Here is a 12,258-nt window from a genome sequence, read left to right as displayed (position 1 = left end):
ACACTTGATTATGCTCAAGAATACCTTGACTGGTAATGGCAGCATACATAATAAATCTTGGAGGGTGGGGACCTCGTAGGCCTAGGAATCACTTGACCAACAATGGTCGGATACAATGTAACATCCCTAGTTAGAAAATTCATGTAATAAATTAATAAAGGAAAAATAATAACTAAGGTCATGGGACACTTATTCCAAGCTGAATGATGGGAAAAACATCCTAATGTGTGTGTTCATTCAGTTTATTATGGCTAAGGAAATTGGAAAAGGCAACGGAAAAGGCTTTGGAAAGGCAAAGTAGCATTAATTGACATTTTATTTATGAAAATAAGGGAAATTAGGAGAAAATGAAGGTGAAAGGTCATAGGTTGCATGTGAGGAGGAAAATAAAGGAAAATAATGGAATCGATGTATCAATGATAAAAAGGCTTCTAAGGATCGGTTCACAACCTTTTTTGTCAGTTCATTTTTAGAGCTCTCTCTCTATCTCTCTCATACTCTTGGAAACTTAGAGCATTCTTAGAGTACTTTAGCATTGGAGAAATGAAGGAAAAATAAAGACAAGGAAGCAAGAGGAAGCAAAGATCATGTAAGGAAGAGCAGGATCAAGTGGCTACAACGGGATTACTTGTAGGTATACAGTTGCATGTATGATTTCCTTGCTAGTTTTGGAATGCATGGTACATGTGTGTGTGTGTGTGTGTTTTTGGTTCTCTTGTTGTTATTGGAATGGGTTTTTCCAAGTATGATCATGTTTTTCAGCCTTTCCTTGCCATTTCCGAATAGCCATGATGTGATCGGGTTCTCTTGTTTTGGTTGAGCTGGATTACCAGATGGATTTGAAGCTTAGTGGGGTGGTTTTAGGATTAATCACAAGGCCTAAGAATCCCTTGGTGGGACATATGGTAAATCCTAATTGTGAATACCCTTAATTAGGCCTAAGAATCCCTTGGTCAGTAATGGATGGATACACGGTAAGCCTAGAGGTTGGGGATGTCGTAGGCCTTGGAATCCCTTGACTGTTAATGGTGGGATACACAATAAATCCTAGAGGTGGAGATAGACAAATTCCTTACAGTTTAGGTGGAGAGATCTAGAGGCATCCATGCTTGTTTAGGGCCTAGTGATCCCTTGACGGGTATATGGAGGGATTGTGTAAAGCATGAGGTGTATGTTCATTGTTTGGGCCTAGGAATCCCTTGGTGGGATATATGGTAAAGCCCAAGGAAGCCTTGATTGGTTATGTTGTGAGTCCCACATTCATGCTTGGAATATAATGTTGAGAAATGGCAACAATAAATTCCAATTTAATTTGTCCCTGAATTAAACTGTGAATTAAATTCGAATTCTATTCTCATAGCAACGTAAAATAGTTAAATTAAGTTTATTAAACTTACTTAACTTAGGGAATTCGAGTTGTAAGTCTTTTGGAAGTCATTTATATGTTCTCTCTACTTTGTAGGAGTCCAGTGTGAGTCAATTGTGAGTTGTAAAATAGGAGACTCAGTTCATGAGTTAGTTCAGTTAAATTAATTCTCAAACTAATTGAGAGAACTAATAGTGAGTTAACAGTCAGTGGTGACACTAATGAACTCCACCAATCCTACTCTAGTTAACTGAATATTTACTCATCAGAAACTCATGCATGTCAATTCTAAGAAAGAGCTAGTTGAGACTAGAGTGCAGGGACAATGTACTATTTGTTTTAGATTTTTCTGGGTTGCACTAATAGTGCATACATTCAGGAACTGATCCTTGAGGGATTGTGTTATTTTTAGAGGCTTTATTTCCCTTTAAATAAAAGATATCCTTCATAGGAATTAAACAATGGAATAGAGACTTAGAGAGCTTGTGAATGGCTAAGATTTGGCCTTGAGCTTGCTTATGAGTTGGAGATTGAATTTGCTTAGTGTTGGGATTGTTCTTGAGATAACAGGAATTATAATTTCATCTTGATTTTCTGGATTAATACAAAATAGATAGAGGGGTTTTGAGTTGTGGCTTTCCTCAGATATTTATTGTGTTATGTGCCTTTGATTCTCTTCCTATATTGATTATTGTTTTCTCGATTTTTACGGGCTTCTGCTGTAAAGAGTAGAAGTATATTCTTGTCTCTTTCTTTAGTAAATTGCATTAGTTTGTGAATCTACAGGATTTTCTACATGGTATTAGAGCAAGATTGTTTTTTGGTTCGAGAGTTTGCAGAGCAAATCTGAGAATTTTTGTGAAAATCTTTCATAAACAAATTGCATATCTATATTCCTTGGGAAAAGTACCCAAATTCAAAAAAAAATCTGCCAAATCGGAGTTTGGATAAGGGAGACATTGCAAATTTAAAATCATCTCTCTAGAGGAGATTTCAAAGTTTTGAGTTTGTAGGTTACAGGTGAAATTCAAATTTGCAACACATACTTCAAGATCAGAAGATGGCATTCCATGGGTTGAGGCTTGAGAATGCCTTGGAAGGCAGCTCAAATTTCATATCCTAGAGGGACAGGATGGAAGCATGCTAGAGGATAATGGCTTGAAGGAATTTGTTGAACAATCAATTCCTAAGCCAACAACTACTAATGCACAGAACTTGGCCAAGTGGAAGAAGTGTGTAGTGAAGGCAAGGTGGATAATCCTTGAGGGAGTTCGAGATCATATTGTCTCAAGTCTCCATGGAAAGGAAACCCCACATGCTATGTTGAAAACATTAACAGACTTGTATCAGAATAACAGTGATCAAAGGAAGTTGGAACTGAAGGATAAAATTCATAAAATCAAGATGGAGAAAGGCGAGACGATTCCAAAATACTTGACTAAGTTCAATCAATATCAAGATGAACTTGGAAGTGTTGGAATCACAATTATCGACGAGGATATGGTGAGCCTTTCTCTTCTTGGACTCCCAAAGAGTTGGAATGGTTATCAGGACTCTGTCAATGGTCGAGAGAAGTTGCCAGATTGGTAACGACTATGGTCAAATTTGATGCAGTATGAGATCAGGGGGAACACCATGGATGGCTCTTCATCAAAGATTGATGATGAAGAGAATTGTGCCTTATTGATTAAGGTGAGGAAGGGGAAAGGTAAAATTTCCCATTCCAAATCAGATTCTTATCATGGAGGTAAGAAGAAGGACATCATGAAAGTTAAATGCTTTCATTTTCACAAGATGGGACACTTTTCTACAAATTGCCCATTGAAGAAGTCTAAGGAGAAGTCCTCAGGAGGAGCGGCAGGTGAGGCTTTGGCCTCCCAATTCTAATTGGACTTTTCCCTCATTGCATGCAGGATGTCTTCAATGATGGGAAGTGTCTGGTACTTAAACAATGGAGCTTCTTTGCACATGACTGGTGACAAAGAGTTATTCAGTGAACTGGAGGAGAAAGATCTCAAGATGCATATTGAGATGGGTGATGACGGTAAGTACAGTGTTACTGGTGTGGGAACTATTGCTTTTCATAGGGAGCATGCGGCTCCACTCACCTTAAAGAATGTTATGCATGTACCCGAAATGACAAAGAACTTGGTATCCATTGCCATGCTTGAGGGTAGAGGCTATGATGTGATCTTTTCGAAAGGAAAGACACTCCTTTGAAACATAGCCACAGGTCAAGTAAAGAATATAGGGCTTCGAGTTTAGAATCTCTATATGATAGAGGTAGAGGATTGTGCTACTTTGAGTTCAAAAGTAGAAAATATGTTGAGCCGAGACATCGACAAGTTGTGATACATGCCATTGGGCCACTTGCATCATGGGGCTTTGAAGATATTGTAGCAAATCTCTACTGGTCTTCCCAAAGGTACACTTGAGCAAGTTGATACATGCAAGGGTTGTATTTTGGGAAAATACACCAAGTTTTCTCGCTGGAGATAGAGGCAATCGAGTAGAGTCTATTCTAGAGAGAGTCCATTTAGATGTGTGTGGACCATTCTCAACAGCATCCATGGCCAAACACAGGTATTATGTTAGATTTTTTGATGACTATTCTTGCAAATGCTGGGTATTTTTTATGTAGAAAAAGAATCAAACTTTCACAAAGTTTTGTGAGTTCAAAGCATTGGTAGAGAAAGAGACTAGCAAGAAGGTTAAAGCTCTACAGAGTGATAGCAGTGGTAAGTATGTCTCCAATGAGTTTAAGAACTTCTATGTAGTGTAAGGGATTAAATGAGAGTTGACGACACCCCATAAAACTCAATAGAATGGGGTTGCCAAGGGGAAGAACAAGAGCATAGTAGGGACAACAAGGGCGATGTTGCATGATCAGGGCCTACCACTACACTTATGGGCTGAGGCATGAAACATAGTGGTTTATGTTCAGAACCGTAGCCCACATCAGATACTTGAGATGAAGACACCAGAGGAGGCTTATTCCAGTAAGAGGCCAGATGTTGGTCACTTCAGGATTTTTGGGTCATTGGTTTATTTCCATGTGACAAAAGATACACAAAAGAAGCTTGAGCCAACCACAAAGTTTGGGATCTTTGTGGGGTACATTGATACACCCCACAAATATCGTGTGTACATGTCGACCAGTCATATGAAAGTGGTTCGCAGGGATATTAGGTTCGATGAGGAGAAAGCCATGCGAGTATCCCTTGAGAGGGTGCTTGAGCTACATGGGTTGAGGGGCCTCAGATTGATGTGGAGTAGACACATGCAGAGGTTCGGAGAGTGGAGATATCCACTCAGGTATAGTCTTCCAAAGAGGGAAAAAAACGCACTAGAGAGCTTGATAGATTGTTGGATGATGCATGAGATAATTTGGGAGCACCCTCTTCTCAGCGCAGACAGAGGAGGTCACCAGAGAGGTACACTGGATACATGGAAATTATGGGTGCATGTGTTGTGATAGAGCCATCTTCCTTTAAGGAAGCAGTGCAACAACCGATTTGGGTTGATGCGATGGTGGAGGAGTATGACTCCATAGTTTGAAACAATGTTTGGGATGTGGTCCCGAGATTGGAGGACAAGTCAGTTGTGAGCTCCGGTTGGCTTTATAAGGTGAATCAAGCTGCATATGGTAGTGTGGAGAAGCATAAGTCCAAATTTTTGGCCCATGGCTTTTCACAGGTAGAGGGGATTGACTATGATGAGACCTTTTCTCCTGTTGCAAGGTACTCATTGATCAGATCTATTTTGGCACTATCAACATAGATGGGTTGGAAGATCCATTAGATGGATGTGAAGATTGCCTTGCACATAGAGTAGCCCGAAGGTTTTGAAACCTTGGACTATGAGTCACATGTGTGCCAACTCAAGAGAGCATTGTATGGGTTGAAGCAAGGACCCGTGCTTGGTACACCAAGATAGATAGCTACATCACTGGGTTGGGTTTCATGAAGAGTGAAGCAGATGCGAACCTATATCACATAGTGGTCGAAGGTAAGTTGTTGACCATTGTACTTTATGTAGATGATCTCATACTAACAGGTGATGAGAAGCTCATCAAATCTTGCAAGGAGGACCTTGCAAGAGAGTTTGATATGAAGGAAATGGAAACACCTCTAGATGGTAACTGGAGGAAGGAGGATACTACTTTAGGGGAAGTAGTGGTAGCTACTGTTTATAGGCAGATTGTGGGTTCACTCATGTACTTGGTGAACACGACCGGATATGTGCTATGCAGTTAACTAGTTTAGTCAAGCAATGGTTAGGCCTACCAAGCTATATTGGAAGGAAACAAAGCATGTATTGAGATACCTTAGAGGTACTACTCAATTTGGTTTTTGGTATAGACGGAAAGAGGGAGTGAAGCTTCAAGGCTTCACCAATGTAGATTGGGTAGGGAGTCCATCCGATAAGAAGAGAACATTAGGAGGGATCTTTAGTATTGGGTCAGTGACAATTTCTTGGTACAACAAGAAACATAGATTAGTTGCACTTAGTTTGGCAGAGGTAAAGTACATGGCTACGAGTCAGATAGCATGTGAGGCTACCTAGATGAGGAAGATCCTAGTTGGTTTGTTTGGTCAGCATATGGATCTGACATTGATTTATTGTGATAATCAGAGTTGTATCAAACTCTCTTAAAATCTAGTATTTCATGATCAGACCAAGCACATTGGTATCCGATATCATCATCTTAGAGATTGTGTATTGAGGTGGATCATGTTGTTAGATTACATTCCCATGGAGGAGCAAGATGTTGACATCTTGACAAAGGCATTGTCAAGATGTAAATTCATGTTTCACAGAGACAGGATCGTGGTAGTTGATAATCTCTTGCTTTTGTTGAGTTGAGGCTTTTGTGATCCATATAGTGTTTATGAGAAAATTCTTCGGCGTAAATCACATGATCTTACATTTGTCAACACGTTTCGAACCAACCAGTGTGGTTCATCGTCAGGACAAGTTGAAGAATCAGATCTAGGCTGCAAGTTAAATAGTTAGAGCAGGACCTCCAATTGATATATTTGACCAAGAAACAACCAAATTGACCAACTAACGGCTAACCTTGACTTGGAAACAGCTAGCAGGATAGGACTAAGGGAAAGGAGAACAACTTAATTAAAAATTAAAATAAGTTGAAAGTTAAATTCAGTTAAATTAACTATTTCAAATTTGTTTTAATTTTAGAGTTTAATAAAAAAGAAAATCCTATTGTTAGGATTGTTATAAATAATTTTAAGTGTAATATAGTAAGAATTTATAATTTAATTGTTTATTCATTTATTAATTTGTTTAAAAAAATAAAAATAATTAATTAAAAAAAATAAAAATAAAAATAAATAAGAGTAAATAGATAAAATAAAATAAAAATAAAATCTTATTGTTAGAATTGTTATTTTTCAAGTTTAATATAATGAGAATTTATATTTTAATTTTATTAATTAAAAAAAATGAGATTAAATTCTACTCTTATAATTTTTATTTTAGAGTTTAATATAATAAGAATATACATTTTAATTTTATATAATTGTTAATATATATATTTGAATATATATATATATATATATATATATATTTGAATATATATAAACAAACACTCAAAGGGGAACAAAGAACTATGGTAAAAGAAATAAGGTTAAAGGATAACAAGGGGAACCAAAGAAATAAAAAACAAGCAATAAAAAACGGGAGGGGAGGAAGGGAAGAACACGACTAGGAAGCAAGGGTCAGGATCCACCAGCTACTGATATTCCAACCGTCTTCTCTATTAAGATTGGTCGACCTTTTTTCAATTTCAAGGGCTTCCCTAAATTTTTGGTGATGGAATTGTGAAACCCTAGCAATAACACTAGCCTCCTCGATACAAACATGATGTTTGGTTTTCTCTGCATGCTCTGCAAGTGTGGAAGACTTGGTTCTCCTATGTTTAAGGTCAGTTGTGTGCTCACTAATCCTCTGATTAATAGAGTGCCCAGTTTCACCAATATAGGGGGTCCCACAAGAGCAAGGAATAATATAGACCCCCTTCATGTCCTTGGGGTCGATAAGATCCTTAACTGATCGGAGGGAATTATGAATGGTGTTAAGGGGTCTAAAGGTCGAGGGAAGTTTCCTAAGAATCCTCGCTATCTTATCAGTGGTCCCTTGCACAAAAGGTAGGTGGAATCCCGGGACTCGTTCTTTAGGATCTTTTTTAGTCAACAAATTTCTGGCAGCTTTGAGGAAAGCCTTCTGACCTAGGTATCTACTATACCCATTCTCAACAAAGACATTAAGGAGATGGGATTTCTCTTTCTCAAATCTCTTTTTATCTGAGATCCTTAGGGCCCGAGTAGCGAGGGTGTTGAGAACACCCAACTTCTAAACTGGGAAATGGTGGGAATTGGCATGAAGATACGGCTCCTTATGTGTCTTCTTTCGAAACACTTGGTGGGAGAGTGAACCATCACTATTCTTTGAAATAAGAATATCAAGGAACGGGAAGCAACCATCAACTTCTTGAAAAAAGGCTAAGCAATCTTAATAGAGAAGACGACTGGAAGATCAATAGCTGCTGGGTCCCAGCCCTTGCTTCCTAGTCGTGTTCTTCCCTTCCTCCCCTCCCGTTTTTTATTGCTTGTTTTTTATTTCTTTGGTTCCCCTTGTTATCCTTTAACCTTATTTCTTTTACCATAGTTCTTTGTTCCTCTTTGAGTGTTTGTTTATATATATTCAAATATATATATATATATATATATATATATATATATATATATATATATATATATTTTAACAATTATATAAAATTAAAATGTATATTCTTATTATATTAAACTCTAAAATAACAATTCTAAGAGTAGAATTTAATCTCTCCTTTTTTTTTTTTTAATTTATAAAATTAAAATATAAATTCTCATTATATTAAACTTGAAAAATAACAATTCTAACAATAAGATTTTATTTTTATTTTATTTTATCTATTTATGTATACTCATTTATTTTTATTATTATATATATATATATATTGAAAACAAATTAATAAATGAATAAACAATTAAATAAAATAAAATTATAAATTCTTACCATATTAAACTTAAAATTATTTATAACAATCCTAACAATAGGATTTTCTTTTTATTAAACTCTAAAATTAAAACAAATTTGAAATAGTCAATTTAACTGAATTTAACTTTAACTTATTTTAATTTTTAATTAATTTGTTCTCCTTTCCCTTAGTCCTATCCTGCTAGCTGTTTCCAAGTCAAGATTAGTTGTTAGTTGGTCAATTTGGTCGTTGCCTAATCAAATATAGTCGTTGGAGGTCCTGCTCTAACTATTTAACTTGCAACCTAGATCTGATTCTTCAACTTTTCCTGATGATGAACCACACTGGTTGGTTCGAAACGCGTCGACAAATGTAAGATCATGTGATTTAAGCCGAAGAATTTTCTCATAAAAAAAATATCTTTCTTGTTGAGAGGGAGTGTTGAGAAATGACAACAAGAAATTCCATTTTAATTTGTCATTAAATTAAACTGTGAATTAAATTCGAATTCTATTCTCATAGCAACTTAAAATAGTTAAATTAAGTTTATTAAACTTACTTAACTTAGGAAATTCGAGTTGGAAGTATTTTGGAAGTCATGTATATGTTCTCCTACTTTGTAGGAGTCCAGTGTGAGTTAATTGTGAGTTGTAAAATAGAAGACTCAGTTTCATGAGTTAGTTCAGTTAAATTAGTTCTTAAACTGATTGAGAGACTAATAGTGAGTTAACAGTCAGTGGTGAAACTAATGAAATCCATCAATGCTACTCTAGTTAACTAAATATCTACTCATCAGAAACACATGCATGTTGATTATGAGAAAGACCCATTTGAGACTAGAGTGCAGGGACAATGTAATATTTGTTTTAGATTTTTTTGAGTTGCACTGATAGTGCATGCATTTAGGAATTGATCCTTGAGGGATTGTGCTATTTTTTGAGGCTTTATTTCCCTTTAAATACAAACTATCCTTTATAGGAATTACACATTGGAATAAAGACTTGGAGAGCTTGTGAATCGGCTAGGATTTGGCCTTGAGCTTGCTTATGAGTTGAAGATTGAATTTGTTGAGTGCTGGGATTGTTCTTGAGAGAACAAGCATTGTAATTTCATCTTGATTTTCTGGATTCATACAAAACAGATAGTGGTGTTTTGAGCTGTGGCTTTCCCCGAACATTTATTGTGTTATGTGCCTTTGATTCTCTTCCTCTATCGATTATTGTTTGCTCGATGTTTATGGGTTTCCGCTGTAAAGATTAGAAGTAGATTCTTGTCTCTCTCTTTAGTAAATTGCATTAGCTTGCAAATCTACATGATTTTCAACATATGGAATGGGGATGATTGGCTGAAAGAAATATTTGGTTTAGCCAAATCTATGGTTGGGTGGTATGTGGAAGTCCCTGACTGGGTTGGACTTGCATATGTTAACAGGAGATCCTTTTCCTTTGGTATTTCATCTATACCTATATTTGTTAATATGTTGTTTGTATGGTTGTTCTATCCTTGTTATTTTGTTGGTTATATGCTGGTTATAAGCATGGTTTATGATAGAATTTGGTTATGGCTCTCATCATGATTTGATTAGTACATGAAATGTAAATGAATATATGACCTAATAGATGATAATGCATCTATCATGATAACACATCAATCATTCTTGATGATTCTCAAATAAGTGTGAGACCCCTATGCTCATATATGTTGTTATGACCTGTAGATTACATGTTTATGATATGTTTAATGAAGTTTTTGTCATGGATGGTAGGGTTCCGGTTAATTCCTTGTACCAATGTTTGCATTAGTAGCCTTAATTGACTTTTATTTATCATGGAAGTGTCATGAAGTTCTGTGCAGAGGCTTAAGCCCTAGCCCTGAAAATGTGGCATAGAATTTGGGGTTGCTAGCTTAGAACTACCTGAAAAGGGCATAGTCTCATGAATTCCTTGTTGTGGGAGTGACTGGAGGGCCTCAATCACATGCATGGCTTTTCATGGGAGCGACTGGGGGTCTAGCTCAACAAAATGACAAGTTTTTTTAGGGCTTAGGCACCCATAAGGGTTGGTTGTATCATGAAGGTTTTGGAGCTCTTGAGGAAGGTCAGATTGGTCTTGCCTCGTCGGTTCCAGTTCCTTAACTGTACATGGGGAGTTGAATCACATCATAGTAACTCTTCGTCACATGTTTACCCTAGTGGACTAGTTAGCTTGGGTAAATGTGAGTGTTTTTCTTTACAGTTTTCAATTCCCTATGGTTTTTCACATGATCAAAGAAGCATAATTGCTGATGTTAGTTGCAAGAAAGATTTCATCTTCTTTCACAATAGAATATCCTTCATTGTATTTCAAGTTAGAATCTCTGGTTTGAGAATCAAGTGTCTCTTTAGAACTTATTTGTGATTATCCATGTTGCAATCAAATTCATATTTGGTTTCGTTTGTCTTTATTGGCATTAGTTTTGGAATTTTATGGAGAAAATGTTTGTAACTAGATTTTTTATTGTCAAATATAATTTATTTATATAATAGATTATAAAATAATGTAATTAATTTATACAAAAAAGTATATATATAATTTTTTTTTAAATATATGTTTTTTTTTTAATAAATGGTTAGAGAGTTGAGTCTATTCAATTCAATCTTGTTGCAAGGAAAAAACCCTTTACATTTTCTACATGATCAGCGACTGTTGTGTTCAAAACAATCCAAAAAAGACTCACTTGTTGCCTACATTGATAATATTTTAAACTATTGAGATGAAAATTCCTATATGTCCTCCAAAATACTCCTAAGATTTCTAATATGTGCAATGCATAGATTAACACTTAATTTAAACTAGCCTTTATAGTTGAATCCATATTCTGGGCTGGGTTCTGCACATTCCTCTTCCTTCTACCTTGGCTAGACAAGCACCTAAAATTTCTCCATCGCTTCTTCCCTTTGTCAATGTTTCTCATTAATTTCTTCCTAATAAGTCAACAACTCCACTCTCCTATTTCCTTCCAATATTTTTGCATTTTCCTACACCCAGTTGTCGACTTCAATTTAGCCAAACAAAGCTCTAAAGTGTCATTCTTGACTTGCAACCTGTTGATTTTGGTCCGCTAAGGACCATTTTTTTATTCAAATAATGCCTGGTGAAGCTGGTCCTCAGTGGCTTGCATTCCCCCCTACTTAGTCAAAAATGTAAATTGTGTTCCAACGTGGTTGTGTGATAATCCATTTGACGATCAAACTCTTATTTCTTCAAGCTAACCAAACACTCCATGTTGTAGTAGACTTCCAAAATCTCCTAGCCAAGAAAATTTATGATGAGCCTATTCCAAAATGAAATTAACATAATGATGTGCAGTTGTTCCTTATACCCACACTCTTCGAGCTCCTCCATTGATATGAAGATCAAAATTTTGCTAAAAAATTAAAGTCCCCATAATATTTTGAAGCCAATGTCATATCGTAGTGCTCGCTGCTCTAAATCCAATGCCACTTGAATCATTGAAAATTGATATCGTATGCTCAAGTTATGATGTTATGATCATTTGGCTCAAAAGCTAAAAAAATTGTAGGTGGGCTGACTGGGCTACTGACTTGGTAGTTTGTACTGCTGATGTCATGATGACATCAACACACCAACTAGGCATATGGGACCAACCACAACTCTCCACACGTCAAGATTGTGTAGGCACAGGTGGTCAAATCTGATTGGGTTTTTTATGTTTGGTGGCCCAATGGGAGGTTGCCACATGGCCCAATCAGAGGTCGCCACGTGGCACCTCCACATTGGATAAATTTTTTGTTATCGGTCATATGGCCTTGCATAGGGTTCGAACGAGTGACCTGCCAATACACATTCCAGTA

This window comes from Pinus tabuliformis, chromosome 4_2 (assembly GCF_031772625.1).
Source record: "Pinus tabuliformis cultivar Carrire ecotype Pingquan chromosome 4_2, CPIR1, whole genome shotgun sequence".
NCBI classification, from domain to species: domain Eukaryota; kingdom Viridiplantae; phylum Streptophyta; class Pinopsida; order Pinales; family Pinaceae; genus Pinus; species Pinus tabuliformis.
Note: the sequence above shows the minus strand (reverse complement) of the source record.